Below are 23032 nucleotides of genomic sequence, written 5' to 3'. Positions count from 1 at the left end.
TAAACTCACAAAGAAAGCATTACAATTCTGTCTTTGCTAATTAAAGTTGTCACTTAGAGCTGATGGACAAATCAACGCTTCTTTTCTTCTATTTGAGCTACAAACGTGGGTGGGTGAAGTTCTGCCTGAGGTTGAGAGAAGCATGAATAAGAGCGTGCGACTGAAAGCCTAATTGGTAAAAGCTGAGCCCAAAGGCGAAGCTCAGATTTTTACCGGCGAATCTACATCCCTGCTCTCACCTCAAGTCACAAGTCAGTTAGTGACTGTGAGCACAAGGTCTGAATTGTGTTTTCACCCTGAGAGACAAGTTGATACGGAAGCCAGCAAAGGTGGTTCAGGCACCTTTTATGCATTCCTCCTGGCGAGTTACCGGGAAACTGGGAGGAGACCCTGGCGTAACCTAGAACATGCTGAAGGCACTTTGTCTCTCAGCTGCCCTCGGAATGCCTCAGTGTTCAGCTTGGTGATACTAGAGGTTGAGTTCTGGTCTGGATCCGGATAAACGAAAGACAATGGGTGCATGGATAATTGTCAGAGAACCAATCATCAGACGTAGAAAACAATTCATACCCAAGCATCGAGGTGTCTGTTTTTACTTCAAGGGCAATTTAACACTTGAGAGATGTAGAGAGCGCTGGTAAGCTCAGTGATGGATGCTAAAGACAGCTCAATATGTCTGGATAGGAGAATCTCTGTTACCCAATCTCTATGAATCTTTTTGTGTTGTTGTTTTGACCAGACAAAATAGTATCCTCTTGCCAAGAATATTGTAGCTGTGACATGTATTACCGTGAAATATTTTCCCCACCATCTTACGTAAATGAATTTCTCGACTTGAATTGTTCATATGCAAAGTAAATATTCCAATACGTTGTGTGATCATTATGGGTTGGATGTGAATAGAAAGATGACTCACAAGGCAGACCCCTCATCGGACCATGTATCCATGATGCATTAAAGACAACTTAAAACTCGAGATTGAGTCCAGGCATTTGTTAGGAAAGCGGGAGATTTAACTGAGAATGACAAAGAGAGTGCTTTGATGTAATCAGACATGACGTCGAAGACCATTGTGCCGTCTGCCTGTCCGGTCATTGTTTACTCCATGAAGGTTGTATTAGAATTCCCGGTAAAGTAGCAGATTCGGCTAATTTGATAGCATTGATCTTTTGAGGATTGAAGAAATGTAGCAGTTAGGATTTAAGAATCCGGGAACATTTCTGCAATGACTCACTCTCGGCCCATCTATAATTGATTAGGCTGGGCATGTGACAGTTTAGCCAAAATGGTCCTCTGCAATGGACTGTCCCACCACATTACTCTTTTCTCTATTCCATATGTCTTAAACACTGACCCCAGAACACCTTATCCCTAGCGCAGTATGCATGAAAAAATGTGAGGTCATGCAATGAATAAATGAATATACATCTTACTTTTATAAACTAACAAAAATAATTACAAAACTAAATAAAAACTAACTTTAATAACAATAAAAAACAGAAGATGGATGGATGGATATTATAAGGATTTGACCCAGTATGGTGGGTCAGATTTCTTAAAGCTGCTAAGAAATCGGTTACCAGGTTATCCGTATAGCTGTGGTTAAAAACAATAATAGTTATACTCCCAATCTTGAAACCCGATCTACCAACATTAAGGATGCTACATTAAACCTACTCCAACTTTAGAAACAACAAAACTCCAGAATGGCGACTAGCTTCAGCTCTTCAGCCAGCCCAAATCCTATCTTCAACCCAGTCTGATGGGTAAATACAATTAACCCAACCGTTAGTTATCCAATCTGCTCTAAATCCAGTGATTGGGTTCGGAAAGCAACCCAATGTTTTTTTTGGGGGGGGGATGTGTACTGACTGCCTTGTCCCCCGACCAAAGTGGCGGACTGCTACAGTTATGTGATGAATTATATTGTAACCTGGTACATCAATTCATAAGTCCTGGTTTAATCATTCTGTAAACGGACACTTTTCTAGGCACATCTACACAATCTACTATGAGATAACAAAATAGAAGAACTGGATCAAAAAGTCAATTTGACACAAGCGAAGCACTTCGTCTAGATGTAAAGAGGCGTTTCTAACATGCTGCTTGGAGTGTCATCCCGCCCATTTCATTTTCATCTCTAGAGCACCAATACACTTCAAAGATGCATCAATACATTTTCATATCTTTTTCTGTTCCGGCTCTTTCATTACGCTGACCAAAGCAGACAGAGTCACTGATGCATTTGATTTCTACTCGCGGTATAGTGTGCACTGACATGCACCGTGACAGCCCATTTGTGTTTCTGACGCGGGAGCACTGCAGCGGGGTCTCACAACCCCGGCTTTCTTGTGTCACCATCACTGCCCCGTCACTCTGGATAAGGTCATGTGACATCACTTTTCCAGGCTGCGATGGAGTACAATTGAAGAGCGCTCGGATTAGTTTGATGAGTGAATGAACATTGACAGATTGTGGTTGTCACCCAGTGCGTGTCGTACGACTTGCGTGTTATAGGCGGACCTTCACGCTGTATCGACTGAAGAGCGCCGCAGAGTGTCAAGCTCAATTTGTAAATGTTCTATTAGAGTCAATTGGATTGTGTGAAACCCGCTATTTACATATTTATTTGACGACAAATGCTCAGTTGACCTTGTTTTCTTTGCTCAGCAGACATTTATTACATTCTATATTCAGTGTGAGATCAAATAGTTAAAATGACCAGTGAAGGATTATTTCCAGGGAGTACAACGCAGTGAGGAATAAACAACAAACATGAGACCGTACCAGTTTCTGCATGCGTTTATGGGACTGTCATCTCCTCCAGCATAACAAGAGGCAGAAATGTAGTTTTTAATACCTTTCCCAGGAGATCACTAGTTCCCATGGCACTTGGAATTAAAAGCTACTGCTCATGCTTTATTTATTATCTTGCTTTTGGGCACTCTACAGGAAAACATTTTCTTCCAGCATTTGAGCATTCTCGAAGCCTGTCGTTTATTCTCTGGTGAGCAGGAAAGAGTGGTTGCAAGCTGTGAAGCAGAAGAGCATTGTACGCTTTTGTGTTCCAGATGCTCAAAATGAGCCTCCTGTGATAAAAGGACTCTCTTTGGTGGCTAAGTAAACACTTGATTTATACCTCTGTTGAAAAAATAAAAGTAAAGACTGACAGAGCAGTTGGATTTTTTAAAGAGATTAGCGGCAACGACATGGATGTAGTACAGAAACATTCTTATGATTAACTTCTGAGACCTCATTCAGATCCATTAGTAAAATGTCCATGCTGGTGTTGTGCCCTTTTCTGAATTCATCCGTCAGTCTGATACAGTGCATCAAAAGGCAGGCAAATGTGTGTCTTTTCCCCATTTTGCTTTTTTTGGGTTAAAAACAATGACTAGTGTCATGGAGCAGTCTGTTGAAAGATATTGTAAATAATCATCTGTCAAAACTTCATGAGGAATTTATTGGCCAGGTGGAAGAAGCTGAGGAATTTTAGATGGTGACAGTTGGAAATTGCATATGACTGAGTGCTTCGGCTGAGTCACAATAACAAGGCAGAGGTACTGTACCACACGTAAACTGCCGAAAGGGTTTCATCAGCCTGCATCATCTTGTTTTCAAATGGACAGTAAACTCCCAATCTGCTGAGTAAACTTACTATAAGTTAGATCACACTACCAACAAGTGCCAACCAACCTATTTCAAAAGTGATGGGCCATCAACCATGCAAACAAATGAGGAGGAAGCTGTTTGTGAACAAATAATTTAGTAATTCCAATTCGTCTACCGATGGCAACACTGTAATAAATAACTAAATAAATAATCGGATGAACTCAAAATTTCAAAACAACAGTCTTTGATTAAAAAAATGTCATTGTGCAATTCAACTAAATATTTTAATTTTTGCTCTTGTGGGCTTTACCCGCAAAAAAAAAGAAACGAGAGTTTACAGAAGTGTTGTCTAGATTGAGTTTGTTAGCATTAAGTTAGGTGTGCAAAGCAAAGTGAGTGTTTTAAATACATAACATGTAATTATCTTTTTTTTATTTTTTGCTTGACAGTAGAGTACCTGTTGCGAGGCAGTTGTCATTGCTCCAAAGGCCACTAAAAAAAATTATAAACATCACACCCACCTGACAAGTGTGGCGTTTTAACCTTGCATTTGTGTGCAATACAATACATTTTATTGGAAGTGTTTAGTAAAGTGTGTCGAAATTGTCTTTATGCTCCGTTTTGGGTTACAGAGATGGTGTGTGTTACTTTCAAAAGTGCAACATATCTGAATCAGATGTTTTGTCTTGTTTGCTGTGCAAACTGCAGCAGAAAAAAAGGAAATGCAGAATTGGCGTAATTGCAATTAATTAGTGCTAATGTCAGCAAATCCTGAGGCCACTGAGATGGTGTGAGTAGAAGAGACACATTTGAAGGGAGGACTGCTGATAGATTTGGATGACAATACACAATCTAGAGCACCTTCTTTTTCTAATAATGCACAGCTGCATCCTGACTATATTTCCTTGATAGAGGCCACTTGTTAATTTTTAGGCTCAACAAATGTTCATAAGAAACGTGGGACGGATTTGTACCTTTTATTTTGTAAATCAGTAAAATGCATCTCATATGCATTCGCAAACTTTATTCACCCTAGAATGAAGCAGCATGTCAGCGTCAGGACACTTTGCAGCTACCTCACCCTGATACCAGTAAACAAAAAAAATTTCTAATACAGGAGAGGCTCACTTCCTGACATTGACATTTATTTCCAGCTAAGTGTGTCATAGTAGGAAAAGGAAGTACATTATGTCAAAACAAAGGCATTAGTTTTCAGACCACCTTCCTTCTCACCAATGTCCACTTGACCCTCCCCTAATTGCTCATCTGCGAGGCCACCACTGATATGTATTCCCCTCATGTATCACAAGTAGATTAAAAACCATGCATGTGTCAAATTTGACATTTGACATCTATCGTGGCAAAATCTAATTTCTCTCTGTTTTCAGTACATGTTGGCATCAAAACACATTACCCACTTCGGGGATTAAAAATAGAAAAGGAAAATGCATTCTGTGCCTGTCAAGCTCTTGTCAAAGCAACGGGTGGCGTTATGTCAGCTAACTGCAACGCCGTGCTAGCAAATCGGAAGCCTGAGGAAAGTCGTTACTTGAATAGTCACCATAACAAAATGAAAGTCACACATGTAAACAGAGTATTACTCAAAAATAGTGATGGTTGAGCCTTATAAGACCATAAAATGCCTTTACATATGCTGGCATGAAAAGAGTTGTCCCAAATCATAAATGAACACAAACACTCTGTTGTCGCAACTTGAGTCGTTCTCACTTGGGCACAAATAAAGGTGTTTCTTTTCCAATCTTTCCACCAATCAGTAATAAAACGGATGAAATCCCAGCACTTCAAACCGTATTGAAGGGAAATGTCGCACAGGTGTAACATGGGAGTATTGGCAGTGAAGAGATTTATTGTACAAGACTGAGATAAAAGAGAAGCTCCACTGCCTCAAGGACGACATACAGGCACAAAATGAATCCCGCAGGGGGAGATCAGAGTCCCTAAAGGCAGACGTCCACCCAAATCCTTCTACTCAATCTTCAACTTAAACAAGGCAATTGAAAACTAGCGGTGAGAAAAGGCTTATCCGCATAGAGCATGATGGGCACTCAAGGGGGGGGGGGGGGGGGGGTCCATAGTTCTGTACACTGGAATAGAGCAAACAAATCGAGCCACGTGGGAGGAAATAGTAGCTCAGTCTCCAAATCTTTTACCGTAAGCTTGCTGTGTGTCTACTGTTTGTTCCCCCCTGGTGGTACAACTCATGTAACGCCTCCCCATACCTCCCAAGCTTCTCCGAGGTGTTCCACACTAGAGACGTTTCTGCAGAGCGTCTGATAAGACCAATTGGACTCTTATACCCATAGCCTCACACAGCAGCACACAACAGTGGTGTATTTAGACAACTCCTTACTACTACATACATAAAAACCTAAAACATCACTCTTGCCAACTATAGTATGTAGTTGCTTCTATTAGAATAACTTTGTTTTTTTGCTGTGGTGTAAATGAATCAACATAAATTGACAGATTTTTTTTTTTTTTTTGGTGATACATTTGCGCAGCCATGCGGTCAAAATTATCAAAAAGTGGCATCTCAAACAGTAGTATGAATTATATTAGCCAAGTTCAAATGTTCGTCTGTTATCACGGTTGTGTTTGGGACACCTTGATCATGACCGATGGGAAAAGCCACAAAAAAACAAAAACATAAATGGACATTGGCAGATGCCATCATTGAGCTAATTTCCATATAAATTGTTGTTGCTTCACTCATTCTTTAGACTTGGCAAAAGGAAAAAGACAGCAAAGAACTTCAATTTCTATGTGGAATTGAAACGGTTGTCAAAGAGTTTGAGGTGGGAGCTAACTTGGAAAGGCAATTTTGCGCAACCAGTCACAAAATAATGCCTATTTAAAGATTTTGAGGCACATGCGTGAAATACTCATTTTAACCCGGGTAGATTTTATTAAATTCCAATGCACAGTGTAATATATACACAGTAGGCGTAATTATGCATTGTTTTTTCGCATTGTCATATTTCTTATTACTTTACTTACTGATTGGCTGGGACAAATCTTGCAGTTTTACGTTCTCGTTTTCAATCAACAAAGTTATCTGCTGCTTCAGCTTGCCGCTCAAAATGGCCTTTATGGTGTGGAATATTGCTTGTATGTGCTGCACAATCCCATTGCTCTATTCTAAAAATACTGAGTAATTGTTGAAAATAGCATAGGATTATTTATGTGCGATAAACGGCATTTTAAATCTGCCCTGGTTCTGTTTATGCATATTCAAAAAAAAAAAAAAAAAGGACTTTGTGTGTGGGTGTACGCCATGCTGTTTTCTTCATTTCTCTCGGTTACAGCTTGGCAAGTGAGAAAATAAACATATTTCCCAAGATGCTTGTATTCCTATCTATAATCATATTTTAGTGATTTCATTTAATTAAAAAATATATATTACGGATATGGTTTAAGAAGGGCATAAATAGTGAGCTGATGGATTTAGCAGCCGCAGGAGTCAGTTAGAAAGCTCATGGTCGAAATGTTTTTAAATCTCTATTTCACAATAATATGCAGGAAATAGTTAAATTATTTACTAAGCCTTTTTATCCCATAATGATTTTTATAAGTGATGAATTAGTCCTTTACAGTATATTATACAGCGGAAGCAGCATTCATGCTGTTAATGTCTGTGAGGAGTACTTGGATGACACACACAGATGCAGAAACTTTCCTAATGGGTCAATGTTAAAGACTTGACAGATCCCTTAAAGCGGAAGTCAACGCAAACATTTTTTTTCAAGAATATGTTCTATGCAAGCCCACTAGCTGAAACAAGGCATTCTAATAAATATTGCGTTTGTGGAATAAGTGTTAATCCGCTCATTTTTAGCCATCTCTGGGGGCGGCCATTTTGTCTTCTGACGACTGAAAATGACATCACAACTGCTCACAACGACCAATCACGGCTCGGATTCAGAAACCAGGTCAGCCCTGATTGGTCATTGTGAGCACTTGTGATGTCATTTTCAGTCGACAGAAGACAAAATGGCCGCCCGCGGAGATGGCTAAAAACAAGTGCATTTTGCTGCTTAATTTATATTCCACAAACGCAAAATTAATCAGAATGCCATGTTTCAACTAATGGTCCTTCTGGGAACATATTCTTGAAAAAAAATGTGTTTGGGTTGACTTCCACTTTAAAATCAGAAATAAATTGAATAGAATTGTTTTTGTCCCAAATGGCAGGGGCACTATAAAACTTTGTTGCAGTATTGAAGGCCCAAACTGAATTTTCTGTTCAACTGATGAACACCAGAACACACACGCATCCCTCCAACTGTCTCTTGCCATAATTGCAACCATGCCAATTCTAATGTGTTTGTCTGAATACCAACACTTGGCAAAGTGAGGCAACAATAACTCAGAGAAAAAAAAAAAACCTGGCACAGGGGGATGAAAACGGTAAATTCTAATTCCATCTTGATTGGTGCTGCCTGAGGAGATTTTATTTATTTATTTCTCATTAATGAAACGCGGGGTCGCTCGAATCATTTCCATACGCCACTAAACCGATTTTTCATTTGCTCTGAATAACAAATTGAATTGCTATCACTGTGGATGCATGTCTTTCGCACAAGTACATAGTTTGTTTTCGACAAACATAATCTGTTTTCGTGGTGCTGCAACTCGTATTGTTTTCCAATAAGCAATATACAGTACATGTAGGAAATGCTCTGATAACAGACACTTGTAAAGCATAGAAAGTGTGATGTACCTTTTTCATTCGCATCATGCTTTTAGTCCGTTTTCACACTGCATTTGTCTGCCTAACTCAAACCTGACTAGTTGTAAATGTCAGACGAAACAGAGGAGAAAATCTCTTGTACCTTTGTCATGCCCTTGCATTTACAATCAAACCACACTATGTTGACTTTAGCAAAGCCTGGATTAATGTTTTGAGTTCCGAGTGGTGACTATGACAAATGTGCCCTTTCCAAGTCCTTAAATTTCCAACATTCATTTTCACGACCCTTCTAGATTATGTTCGGAACTGATGGCTGCACAAATGTTGTCCAAGACAGTCTTTTCTCAAAGAATGGGTTTGACATTTGGGGATACACGATAATTAACTTTCAGTATTGACTTACTGGAAATAAAAACCATGATAAGTTTTTTTTTGTTGTTTTTGTCCACTAAGTGTTGTATGGAGCTAAGCATGGACAATCTCCATCCATCCATCCATCCATCCATTATCTGTACCGCTTCTCCTCACAAGGGTCGCGGGGCGTGCTGGAGCCTATCCCAGCTGTCTTTGGGCAGTAGGCGGGGGACACCCTGAACTGGTTGCCAGCCAATCGCAGGGCACACAGAGACAAACATCCGCACTCACAATCACACCTAGGGGCAATTTAGAGTATCCAATCAACTTACCATGCATGTTTTTGGAATGCGGGAGGAAACCGGAGTGCCCGGAGAAAACCCACGCAGGCACGGGGAGAACATGCAAACTCCACACAGGGAGGCCGGAGCCGGGATCGAACCCACGACCTCTGAACTGTGAGGCGGACGTGCTAACCAGTCGACCACCGTGCCGCCCATGGACAATCTCTGATTTAAATATTTTGTCAAAATGTACTGACCAGTGTTGTTGAATATCTCAAATCCTCTATCATCCTGCGGTTTACGCTTACAGAAAACAACGGCTATGGGTCAAGCTCTTGATGGGTTCCATCTTCTTCACATGAGCTGCTGGAGGGATTTTATTGCACACGGCATGCTTTTTAATGAACACACAACCTATGTTTTTCCTCTTTTCTGTGTACCAGACAGCTTTACCATCAAACAATTAGAGCTCAGAAGAAGAGAGTACATTGAAAATTATCCCACTGTTAACTAATGAGGAGATGTGCACAGGCACATACGTAATGTTCTGTACTGCGACTATGACAGCCTGGCTTATCGCAATCTATCAGTCGTATCGAAATTAAGTTTCACTATAAAAGCTCACCATGCACAACACACTGCTTTCTTTTATTGTAAACGGCTTTTGAAAGTATCTGTGTTGAACTGGATGGTTGGAAATACAGTACTGAGATGGGGTATGGGTCTGTTCTTCCTTAAAGCAGAAGACAAGTCAAACATTTTCTGTGCCCCCACTAGTCTAAAAATGGCATTCCAGACTCCTGACTAGCGATTTCTTTTTTTGACAAAAACAAACAAATCCAGCAGTAGGAAATGGATGACATTAGCACTACTCTCCTTGGTACTTATGCAGCATCGACATTTAAAATGATCACTAATGTGCCCGCTCACACAAATGCTAAAGGCAAAAACAAAAAACAAAAAAAAGGAAAAACGAGTTCGTCACAGGGTCTTCATGCCATAAAATCATCAATTTACAGTTTCTTAATCTTTTCCAAACATCGCTTCACACAGTTCGGTGTCGCCGTGGTGCTCCATTAAGCAATGCTTGTTGCATTTCATTTTTTTTCAGCCAGCGGCATCATTAGTGCAGAAGTAAAATAGTCCACGAGAGCGCACTGGTATCTGTGAATTGGTCATTAGGAACTAATTGCGAAGGGACTCCAGAGATTATCGCTAATAAATACTATTCAATATTCGTTTTTAACGGCATATCTACTCCCATCCCATGAAATTCCTTCATAGATTTCAGTTTTCATAGCCCCTCTTCGCAACCACACATTTTTGTGTTCTTTAAAGTGATAGATGACTTGAATCATGCAGGATATTTACATCATTTTCATCATTAGAATAAAGATTATAGAAGTTTGAAAGCAATCATCTGGAGGGTCCATTATCCAGTCAGTCCTTAAATGGTAGTACTGTCACTTTACTTTAGAGTTAAACTATGATCATGAAGACAGATCTTGCAGGAGAAGGAAAGGCTCAGAGTGTGCTAGTAAGACAGATGGGCAGGGACCAGGCTGACTTCCACTGTGTTCATACTCTATGTTCAAGGTAATCCTTCTTTTTATAGATGCGCTTGATGATCACAGTGAGGGATGGGCCTCCACTTTTAAAAAAGGCTTGCCCTCCAGTCCACATTTTCACAGGTGTTCGCATTTTCACGTGTTATAAATACCGCAACATCGTAGCTAGTTTCGTATGCCCATCTATGGTATTTTGCATTGTGTGTTAGCATGAAGCCAGCAGTCTTTAGTAAGTTGTATGGGTTGGTTAAATACATCATTTGAAATTAAACTTAGACGAATCCATTTTTTAACCCTCCATTTTTTGTTCAATTCAAGACAAGAATTGTATCTGGAAAAGCTTGCACATCAGGGTACCGCCGTATAAGGTATCATTGTAGTTTTGCTACCAAATGTGTTTCTATGAAAATTTGAAAAGTTTCATAATCAGACAAGAACTTGAGAAAATTAGAGCATTTTTGTGTTTTAGATGGTGGACCTTACCCGTAAAGCTTTGAACGGTACTATTTTTTTAAATACCACCTTTTGAAACAAAGTTAGTAGGTGCTTCACAATAAAAAGTCAATGAGCAAATTAAAAGTATTATGCAAGCTATACAAGTATAGCAAAATACAAAAGAATAATGATAATTAAAATCAAATACACAAAAATGTAATGCCCACAAACTTTTGAATATCAAGTGGTTTTTGAACTGATGTATGATTTTAATACTATGTAGAAAAAGAAACTTTTTTTTTTTTTTTTTTGCTTTAATTCATTGCATCAACAACTTCGGGCAGAGTCACAGCATGATCACAGATTTGGAAAGCCCTCATCAAAACTTTGTATTCCCACCTCCCATTTGGACCCTCACATCATTTGTCCCCAATTGCACTTATATGAAATTGGAACGGAGACACAGCAGCGCTATGGGAAAGCAGCGATCAAAGTATTTAGTTGCTGGACTTGAGCCGCAAGTCATTAACTATCGTTCTCCTCAGACCACTGAGTAAACTCTACGGGGTCAGAGGGGTGGGATGGCTTGTGGGACTGACGGTTTCAAGCTGCACACAGGCAGGGAGACAAAAGCAGGGCGGTGGGTGCCCTTATCACAAAAATGCACCCTAACCAAGAGAACGGCTATAATCATCTTCATCATATTAATATACAAGCTCTCCAACAGAATACAATTATTGAAAATGAGGGAGGAGAAATTAGCAACCACAAAAATATTTCAATTAGCATTAGGCGAGATAAGGAACAAATAGAAAAGCACATCAATGGGAATAAACAAAGATAAGGCTAAGTGAGGGAGAAAAGCTTTTCAGAGAACATTGCAGGAGCGCTGTAAATTCATCTCTTGGCACAAAAAAACCCTGAAGTGTCTTTTGGAGATCCTTTAGTCAGTCATAAAGTCTAAACATCTTCCACCGCTGCTTTTTTAAATGTGTGAATCACAAGCATCACGTTCTCTGATCTTCAGATGAAAACCAGAAATGTGGAAATAACCCAGAAAAGGCCAGTGATAAAGGCAAGGGTTGCTTTCTACAAGATTGCGTCTCTTTTAGATTTTTTTTTTCTAGGCTCGCCTCCATTATAGTTCAATTGAGGACAGGGCTCTTGAATTCTTCCACACCAAACTCGTTCAAGTGTGCCATCCAAAAATATATTTGGGAGAATGAAGTATTGAGATGCAGGTAGAAACAACCCCAAATTGATAAATAATAATTTCTGACAGGGGTGTCCAAACATTTTCCTCCGAGGGCCATATACAAAAGTATAAAACGATGCATTGGCCGCTTTTTGATTTGATTTGATTTTTTTGTACTTAAACTTATTAAACACCTTCAAATCTGTCAATCAATCAAGCAAATATACTTTGTTTATTACCATGTAATTATTTTAGCAATAGTTTGGATTACATTGATTTATGATGCATTACATAATATATTGTACTTTGATAATATGTACATGTGGTAGGGGTGTAACGAAAACCGAATTGAATGGGAAAATTGGTTCAGATTTATATGACTGACTCAAATTGAATTATTCCAATTTAAAAAAACTGTATCGAGATGCGTATCGATTGAATTGTCTTTTATTGGAGAGATACGCACCCATGTATTGTATGTACCTGTATATACATAATGAATATGTACCTGTACATATGTACCTGTGAAAAACACTTATGTCCAGTTTGGGGAAGAAAAAGAAAATGTTCACGTTAATCCGATGTCTGTAACGCGTAAACACCATTCACGTAAAAATAAGACAATTGAAAAAAAAAATGGACATAAGTGTTTTTCACAGGACAGCTACGATATACAGTACGTACTGTATATATGTATACACTATATGTATATAAGTAATCATTTAAAGTATTGACAAGTTCACTCATATTGTAAAATGAGAACAAAATAGTCATTGCTCATACCCTCTCAAACGGACCCGTGCCGTATCGCTTCGAATCGTAATCCCTCTGAATCCAACCGAATTGAATTGTTCCACTTTGATATGAAGCATCGTTGAATCGTACCGCGCAGCACCCCGTGTATCGAGATATGTATCGAATCGTCTTTTATTAGAGCGATACACACCCAAAATATGTCGTCTTGTCATAGACTAGTAGCTTGTTGTCAAATTATTACATGCCCCTTTTCAGTCTCTGTCAGTCACAATTTCCCCCCAAATCTTTTGGAAATTAAAGTGTGATTGCTATAGGTTGCAAATAAGTTGATCATCATAGTTATGCCCTTGGCTCACATCAGCACATTTTTTTCCTCCTTTTTCTTTTTCTTTTTCTTTTTCATTCCTTCTCAACACTGACTGCTTTTTTTTTTTTTTTTTTTTTGGCAATTGTTTTGACAACCACCGACAGTTATATACAGACAAAAAAGCCAACCACGGAACCCGAACGGCCGAAGCAGCATCTTAGAAAGCGGTCGAGATGACTTCTTAGAAAGGCAGCTCAGCAGTTTCCCCGGATGCGGGCAATCAATCCTACAATCCTTAATACACACGCTATACGACTGTTGACCCCGCTAGTGATAGCGAGTGGAAGAGAAGAAACTTAAACGATGGAGGGGGGGGGGGTGGTTCGGGTGTGGAAGAAGGATGAAAGAGAGCTGAATGGCAAAGGAAATCAATAAGCCGTCTGGCTGTGTAGGGATCATGTAGTCAAAATGACCAATGTCTCCTAACGCACACACAGTACTGCCCTTGGGGGCGGAGCGTTAGCAACATTCATCGCTTCCTTTCATTCCATCCCTCCTCAAAGGCCACCTGCAATTTAGACAAGCCCAAAATGTTACTTTCCGTAATATTTCTTCAAGCCACACGATTAATTCTGTTTGTCCTCCAACTGTAGAATCTCTTTCTCCATTTGTTCGTTTAGTAACTCTCATGGTTAAAGTTCTTTCAATGCTCTTCACACTAATGTCTCTTGATGCTTTCATTATTGTGCAAAATATCAGGCACATTTATTTATTTTCTGAGTTTACCAAGCCAGGATACTCCGACTCCACCTTCAGGCCGGGCGGTTTTCGCATTCACAAATCAACAGTCCCGAATGCTAAACAATTGCTCACGTGACCTTTCATGTTTTCTTCCACATGAGGCAAATGATGTTGTATTAAAAGATGACGCTTTTTTTAAATTGTTCTGACATTTTGCAGGGATGAATATAGAGCACAGGCGTGTCTGGCGTGTATATCAATTTAAATGTCAGTGTTGATCATAATAATAAGGTGGAGACAAAGATCTAGAAATGAACGTTGCACATGTTGAGGATTGGACGTGAACACGTGGAGCACATGGAACATATTCTTGCAAAGAACATTTTGGACTCGAGTTCTCCTTTTAAGGATGCATGCTTGTATATATTGTACGTGTTGTATTTATCATAATTTAGCTGAGAATGCTGTCATTGACTATTCTCACTTGAACTTTGTGACTAAAAACCCTAACTGTACATTTTCGCTCCAACTCTCAGGCTTTTTTTTTTTTTTCTCCCAGCAAGATGCGTTCAAAAAGACACACACACACACAATTTTGTCAGTTCTGTTCTAGCACCACCTATTGATAATGCTGTCGCAGTTCACTGTACAGATGTTCTTAGTGAGAGGTTGGATGATTATTTGTAGCTTCGAGGGGACGGACATAAATTGTATTACAATTTAAGATACTTTTATAAATCAAATGTATTTTCGTCTTCAGTGAGTTCAAGCATAACTTTTACGAATAATATCTACCCCATCCAGCACCAAAGATGGCAAAAGTACTCAGACAGATTTATGTAGACAGAAAATCGACTTAGTTATAATACCAAAGTACTGCCCAGTGCTTGATAAACAGCTTCAGATACTCCGATAACAGCAACCATGAAATTCAATAATATGACAACAGAGCTTCAGCGACATTATTTGCTTTGATTGAAGTCCATAGTTGAGTAGCATGGAAGATGGACAAGGTCACACATAATCCGCTAGCGGGTTCAACTTGCTCAATAGCAAAGCAAACGTTAGAGCGGGTAGAAATTTTACTGCGGTGGAAATGTAGCATGCCGTCTAATGGCTTATCACCGAACAACACGTCGGCAAAACAATCAGTGAGGTGTTCACTGCGCTACTGATGATGTTAGCAGAATAGCTTGTTAGTATGGGGAGGGGGGGGTCAAAGGTGATGGCTTTTCGACTGCGGCACGTTCAGACGTTCTTGATGAGCGCTGATGTGTTCTACAAGTCGAAGCTACGGAGTCAATTAAGCCCCGTGTCAATCGAGCCAATTAAGATGGCGGCGCAGACAGGAAGAGTGACGTGCGAGCGCCGCCGATGAATAAAACATGCGGCATTAGCGTGATTACTGGAGCGAAATAAGATCAGGTAGCAGGTAGTCTCCTGACCTTCACTATTTGACGGATCTCAGTTACAATTTGTCAGCATGTGTGCGCGAGCGCACTCCTGCCCATTTGTCCATTCTTACGTTTGAGTGCCACTGAAATGTGTCACACAGATGATACATTCTCAACGGCCTGCGTGGTTTTTTTGGGGGGTTTTTTTTGTTTGTTTTTGTTACGATTAAGCCTCTCTGTCTCTTCCTCTGACCTCTTCAAAGACAGCCGGTTGGGGAATGATGAATGACAAAGTGATCGGCGAGGCACACAAAGCGGCGAGACACGTTGGCAAGTCTGCAGGGCGCTGCACATATCTCAGTCTGCCTGTCACCGCCGATCTCCTCATTGATGTCTCCCTCATTCTGAGCTCTTACTCTCATCCCCCTCATCTTCCTCCAACAGCCTGCCTCCGTCTGTGGCTATTATCGTCTTCTGTAGCGCACACCAGGGTTCGGGATGTTCTTGAAAACCCGCGCTTGATTCTTGTTGTATGTCATGACAGCAGCCAGTTAACACGGTCGAGTCACCTCACGTGAGAAACTTAACGTTGCTTATGGGCTCAGGTGACCTGGTGCCTTTGCTTTCTCTATTTGTAAATATGTGATCAGTCTAAAAGTGAACGCATGCATAATTACCGGTAATTTTATAGCAAGCTGCTCAAGTGACTCATTATTTTTAGTTATTTAGTTCCAGTATTCTTTGAAAGGAAGGGATGTACTCCAAATATCCTCTAACTTGAATATTGCATTCCACCTCTGAAATTAGCGCTTTATATTGACGAGAGAACAAGTAGACTCTGGTATTTCCCGATGAAACTATGTCCAGATCCATAAGAGTCGATTGCAATACCACTGATTCCTGCAAGGACTCCCCGAATGAGTTTTACTCCTCCATCCTCATGAATCAGGCACAAGCATGATCAATCACATTCGCTCTATTTTTACTTTGCAAAAATAATGATAAGCAATCGGGGGAAGTTGCTTCACACAAATTAGGCTTCAAAACGCTCCAACAAATGAGTTCAGTTTTATTTTAACAATGTAAATAATGACTTACCGTACTCCGAGAGATATAAATAGCAGCAGCCACAGGAATGCTTCAATCGGGGGTAAAAAGCATCTCCTTCCAGCAAATCGCAAAATCAATCAAAACTTTTCCGTCCAGAGTGATTAAAAGCCCCAATTATCAAGCAATCTTGCAGTTTTTTTTTTTTTTTTGCGGGTGTCTTGTCTACCTTTCACTGGGCATAGCCTCAGGTCTGTGTGCACGGAGCAGTGCGCCAATGTGTGGCCGTGAGGAGCTGTGACAGCCTTCTGACTGGCCGCTCCTCTTGCACCGGCGATCAGCAGCCTCCGCTCCTCCTCGTCTCGGCTCCCAGTGCGCGCTTATGCCTGTGTATGTGCGTGGGTGGATGCGCGACGTGGACACCCCCCCCTAGCGTTTAGTTTAAATAAACCTGCAGGGAGCGAGGGGGGATTACATGTGTGTATGCCGTATCACACCTAAATTAAACAACACCGACTTAGAAATATCACAATTGACATGTCATGGTGATGTTATGCAATCGGCTTGCCTCATGTACAATATAGTATAAGATTTTTTTTCAATAACATGCATGAATCACTAGTTTTACTGGCTTAATGCGGATGTCAACCCAAACATATTTTTTTCAAGAATAATTGAAACACATCTGATTGATTTTGCGTTTGTGGAATATAAATTAAGATGCAAAATGCACTCATTTTTAGCCATCTCCGGGGTCGGCCATTTTGTCATCCGTGGACTGAAAATGACATCACAACTGCTCACAGCAACCAATCACGGCTGACCTGTTTTCTGAATCCGAGCCGTGATTGGTCGTTGTGAGCAGTTGTGATGTCATTTTCAGCCGACAGAAAACAAAATGGCCGCCCCCGGAGATGGCTAAAAACGAGCGGATTAACACTTATTCCACAAACGCAATATTTATCAAAATGCCTTCTTTCAACTAGTGGGCTTGCATAGAACATATTCTTGAAAAAAAAAAAGTTTGCAATGAATTCCCCTTTAAGTACAAAATTGATTAATACTCACTGAAAACTGCTGTTTTACTTTTGCCAAAGATTTGATAAATTATTTTGACCCAGCAGATTGAGTTGAATATTAGATTTAGGCGGGCTGAAGCTAGTTACCTATTTTGGATGGATTTATGTACTGCAGTTGAAGTAAATTAATGATGTAACTTTCTTAGAAATTGTCAGTGACGGTTGGATGACCCAGCAGTTATAAAGGGAAATCAACCCCAAAATGTTCTTTACAAGAATATGTTCTATGCAGGCCCACTAGTCGAAACACGGCCTTCTGATTAATATTGCATTTGAGGAACATCAGTTAAGCAATAAAATCCACCTGTTTTTGTCCATCTCAGGGGGCAGCCATTTTGCCAAGTGCTGTCGACTGAAAACAACATCACAGTTGGCTCAGGCAATGACCAATCATGACTGAGCTTCAGAAAACAGGTGAGCCGTGATTGGTCGTTAACTGAGCCCTGAACAACTGTGATGTCATTTTCAGTCAACAGAAGTGACAAAATGGCCACCACCTGAGATGGCTAAAAACGGGTAGATTTTGCTGCTTAACTCATATTCCACAAAGGTGGTAATAATCAGTATGCCATGTTTAGACTAGTGAAGGTGCTTAAAACATATTCTTGTAAAGTATTTTGGGGGGTTGACTTCCACTTTAAGAGTTTAATGTAATGTTCAGGACAAAAGTCTAGTTACAATATCCAAAGTAATTTGTGTGTAAATACAGGGCATTTTTCTTGTCTGTTAGTCCATTGTGGAAATGTGATTGTTGGAAAAGAGACAAAGGCAGAACATCTGTTCAACCAATATTTTAAATCGACTGTATATTACTCTTGTCTTTTTGTTCTTAGTGACTTCACAATCAGGCATTTGTCCGTCGTCACAAATATAACATTAATCTGTCTTACTCGCATGCATGAGCATACACAAAGGCTCTCCCACAGGCACGCATGCACGCTAGTGGACATGTGGCTGCATATTATTGATGTTTTTTAACCGCACCAGCTCTGTAGCCACGATGATGAGCAATGATGATAAGATAAGTGAACATTTGGTCATCTCGCAGCAACTCTGACATGTACACTATACAAAGAACAAAAATGGACAATTGGTCATTTAATTAGGGTAAAAATGAAGCCAGGGAGTTCATTCGTCGACATGAACATGAACTCGGAAGTAGGCTTGCATATGGCACATTCCATTTTTTCCGCTTGTCCAATAGTTTGAGTTTGCCTTACATATTTCGTGAAGCAGGAAGTAGACTGACAATTAGCATTTTTTTTGTGTACATTTTGTTAACAGTTGAACCTTGGAGGAGGTATGCACTCGACTGAGTGCTACTTTGGTTTTTCCTGCTCCTCCAACAAAAGTCATTCTGATCGCACAGCGCCATTATCTCATTAGCTGTGCCTGCTGGCATACCCCCACATAGAGTAGTCACATTTGCTGACAGAATTAGTCCAAAACCCCTCATTACAAATGTTGGGTTGATGGCCGGTGGATCAATGAGAAGAACTGCGTTGTTTTGTGAGACGCAGTCTTTGATTCGGGGGAATAATGATGCACACGAAAAGACTGAGTGAGCGCAGCGGCGGCTCTGTTAGTGTCGCTCTCTGGCATGAAGAAATGCCGTATTTTTTATTTTAGTCCTGGAGAGACTGCAATCCAACAAGCCGGGCGATGAGACGTGACTGATCGTGCATGTCGATGATGAAACGATGCAGTGCAGGCAAAATGCATTTTATAAAGCATCTTTCGCAGACAAAAGTCACAAAGTACATGTCAGGTACACATGATATGGAAGTAAAAAGAAAGTAAACTCACATGGTTAAAGAGCAAAGTCTTCAAATCTTTTCCAAATTGTTCTACTTATCAAAGCATTCCACAGTTTTTTAGGAGGGTGCGTGGGACACTTAATAGATTGACATTGTTGACCTCTAAAGTGGAGGTCAAACCCAAAATTTTCTTTCGAATATTATGTCCAATGCAGCCCTATTAGTCTAAACATGGCACTCTGATTAATATTGCATTTGTGGAATATGAATTAAGCAGTAAAATCCACCAGTTCTTGTCCATCTCAGGGGGCGGCCATTTTGCCACTTTCTGTCAACTGTAAATGACATCACAGTTGCGCAGGGCTCAGGTAACGACCAATCATGGCTCCGCTTCAGAAAGCAGGTGAGTCGTGATTGGTCATTGCCTGAGCCCTGAGCAACTGTGATGTCATTTTCAGTTTGCAGAGGTGGATAAATGGCCACCGACTGGGATGGCTAAAAACGCAGCATTAATCAAAATGCCATGTTTGCATATTATATATTATAACGATTTTTTGAAGTTGACTTCCCCTTTCAAAATAATCTGCAAGTATGTTTTTTGTTGCAGAGTGTTTGCCTTTGGAATAATGTCTGATTTTAAGGTTTTCGGTAAATAGGAGGATCTGTCCGTGTCCCCGCCTAATCACGTCGTTGCTGTCATACACACTTTGAGAATTTGTCACAGTAACAATCACATTATATTTGTTTCTCAGGCTTTTGTGGACTTTCTCTAAGCTGTTTACCAAAAGGAAATCCTGCCTGGGGTTTTAGGCACAGACGAGGAGATCCATGCAAAACAGGTACTGATGTGGCCAGTCACGCCGGTGTTGTTTTTCTGTGGTAGCGTACGTTTAGCCTTCTGTTTTGTTTTTCGTGGTTTTTTTTTGTTTGTTTGGTTCTGTCCAGGACTATACAAATAAGTGTATGTAAATTTAAAGCCTCATTTGTACCTATAAAAAAACTGTAGTTTCATTCATCCATCCATTTTCTTTGCTGCTTAACTTGATTCGGGTCACAATAGTAAACAATGCATTAAACAAGACATGGTCAAAAGCTTAAGGAATAGCGAGGTCAGTGAATGAACGTGCTAAAGACATTTTCATCATAACATTGACTTGAATGAAATGTTGCCAATCATTTGAGTGCCTGACAAAGTTACAAGAACAAAACACACAGTTGAAAGGTAATGTTGGCACCACAATACAGCCCAAATTGCGTCCAGGCTGGTCCACCAATATCATTAAGCACTGGCGTAGGTAATATGGCATTTTTGCCAAACAAGCGTACACTGATTTTGATCAAGTTGTTCAAAACAGAAGCATTTAAAAGTTGGGCATTCAAAACTTTGGAGAAATGACATGACGTTGACCCTGCAAAGGTTAAGCTTAGCGTAGTGTCAAATATTTCTAGCTTTTTTGTGAGTATCATATCATGTAGCATTTGGTGATTCCACTAAACAATATACAGTAGATGCGTGCCGCTGGCGAGCTGCGTCTCTGCTAGTTCTCAGCAGGCAAAGTAGATAAGAGTTTAAACAGTTTGCCGCCCGCTGTTCTAAAATCCAGTTGCTATCACCTATTCAAAAGACAATCTGCTTGTTGACAGGATCCTTCCCTTCAGTCTTACGGAAAAAGCGTTCACTTGTTTTGATCTGAACAGTTTTCCTCTGCACCGGCGCGTCTCACTGATGTGGTTGGAAGAGTTGGAGGCCACCGCGGTTGTTCATTTTCATAGTAGTCTGCAATAACAAATAATCCCGACACTTGAGTGAAAGCAGCGGATTTGTTTACAGCCTCGGGTTGTCTGCTATAGTCTCACAAACGAACCACGGATGAATCTTTGCAGTCAAGTCCACAGAACGCCTGGAATCAGATGGAGTGCAAGAGTTGGAAATGTGGCAACTTTGCTAGAAAAATCAATTGCCGCAGCGATACTGAAGGCAAAGCAGGGTGTAATCACTTTTGGGTTTAACGAGGAGGTAGCGGCTAATGGGAAGTTCAATTACCATTGCAAATAGGTGCTCACGCACTAACAAATTAAATTGGAACTGCAACCAATTCTCTGTTAATCATCTATTAATCATTTTTATTTAAATCTGCCTGTAAGGTGTTGTGTGCTAGATTTTTTTTCCTGTGTAGACAACATCATTTTGGCAGCAGATGAGAAGTGAAGAGCAGTACATATACAGAGTTTTATCACCAGATATACATCAATCATTATGCAGTGATAGGATCTTATTTACCCAGAGTAGGGTGAGGGATGCTAATTTTAGGATCACATGACTGCTTGGGGGCAAAATGATTAATGGTTTAAAAAAACAACAACAACTAAATGCCTTCGGACAGCAATTTACTTGACATAAAATAGTCAACAAACCGCCTAGCTAGAAACAAACAAAATATGACATTTCCATAAAATGAGTAAACATTTTGGCAGATCTTCTTTTTTTTGTTTTTTTTAATGCCAATGCAAGGAAAACACAAAATGGAGAAGAAGAAGAAAAAACAGACACTCCTACAAACCCACATTGTTAAATCGCTGCAATGAGTCACCACCTGAAAAGCTTTTCCAGAAACTCCATAGTGCAAAGTAACACTGGGCTGTAAAATACACGATTACTTACACTTTTGATTTCATTCTAAAATGCAGTCATGTCATTTAAAGCAATGTAATTAACTCTTCATTGTAATTTAATGGAAATTCTGTTGCGGTACTGACATGTAATTTAATTAGTTTAATGCATTAAAAGTGCCACCAGGGGTCAGCAAGTAATCTCTCCCTCTTTAAAAGTACACGTTAAGCCGAAGCAATTCTCAAACTTTAACATTATCATGATTTAATAAATTGACAAGTACTTTAAACTCTGTGCTTCATCATTTCACCCTTTGATGGTTTTTAGATGAGTAACCAAATAGCCTCATATAAACAGATGCAAAGTGCAAGACACGTTGTCAAAGTCAACATCATGCATGCAATTCATCTTGGTTTAAAGAAGAAAAATGTTCCACATTGCAAGTGTCTATTAATTACATCTTAACAAGCGCTAAACTGCGCTGCCTAATGTACTGCGCCGAACGAAAGTTGGACCTATTCATCACCACACTCCGAATCCACATTGGATCTATTGTGATCACTATCATACTGTTTAAACCGGAAGACGCCTTTTGCATTTGTCATCATTAAAGTGCGTTGGAATTGCTTTGCAACCTTCCACCAACCGCACCAGCTTATCTCTGCATCGCCTCACCTCCTGAACACACATTTACTGGGATATTTATTGTCAGGGAAATACGGACAGGAAGGAAATGTTTGTCTCACATGGGAGGAGTCTAAATCCATTATGTGACAGGTTAAACACGACGCAGATGTTGAGGAGCCGAGCATAATGGGAAAGTCCTTGTCTCGTGAACAAATATCAAAATAGCTTTGCATTGTTTCTTAATGTCCCGGGACATTTAAAGCGGAACTAAACCCAAACATATTTTTTTTCAAGAATATGTTCCCAGCAGGCCCACTAGTTGAAACATGGCATTCTGATTAATTTTGCGTTTGTGGAATATGAATTAAGCAGCAAAATGCACTGGTTTTTAGCCATCTCAGGAGGCGGCCATTTTGTCTTCTGTCGACTGAAAATGACATCACAACTGCTCACTGTGACCAATCACGGCTGACCTGGTTTCTGAATCTGAGCCGTTATTGGTCGTTGTGAGCAGTTGTGATGTCATTTTCAGTCGACAGAAGACAAAATGGCGG

The 23032-nt window shown here is 40.1% G+C and overlaps 1 protein-coding gene across 2 annotated transcripts in view; it reads right to left on the bottom strand.

Annotated features, from left to right (window-relative positions):
* Positions 1-16755, bottom strand: part of calcr (calcitonin receptor) — a 34159-nt gene extending 17404 nt beyond the window's left edge. For both annotated transcript variants that reach the window (XM_086013714.1, XM_086013715.1), the window contains exon 1: positions 16456-16755. The gene's annotated coding sequence lies outside the window, so the exon portion shown is untranslated. The remainder of the gene's footprint in view (positions 1-16455) is intronic.
* Positions 16756-23032: the final 6277 nt, after the last annotated feature.

This window comes from Filicampus tigris, chromosome 18 (genome assembly GCF_054856515.1).
Source record: "Filicampus tigris isolate MCC_2025a chromosome 18, RoL_Ftig_1.0, whole genome shotgun sequence".
Classification (NCBI taxonomy): domain Eukaryota; kingdom Metazoa; phylum Chordata; class Actinopteri; order Syngnathiformes; family Syngnathidae; genus Filicampus; species Filicampus tigris.
This window is presented reverse-complemented; position numbering and strand designations above follow the sequence as displayed.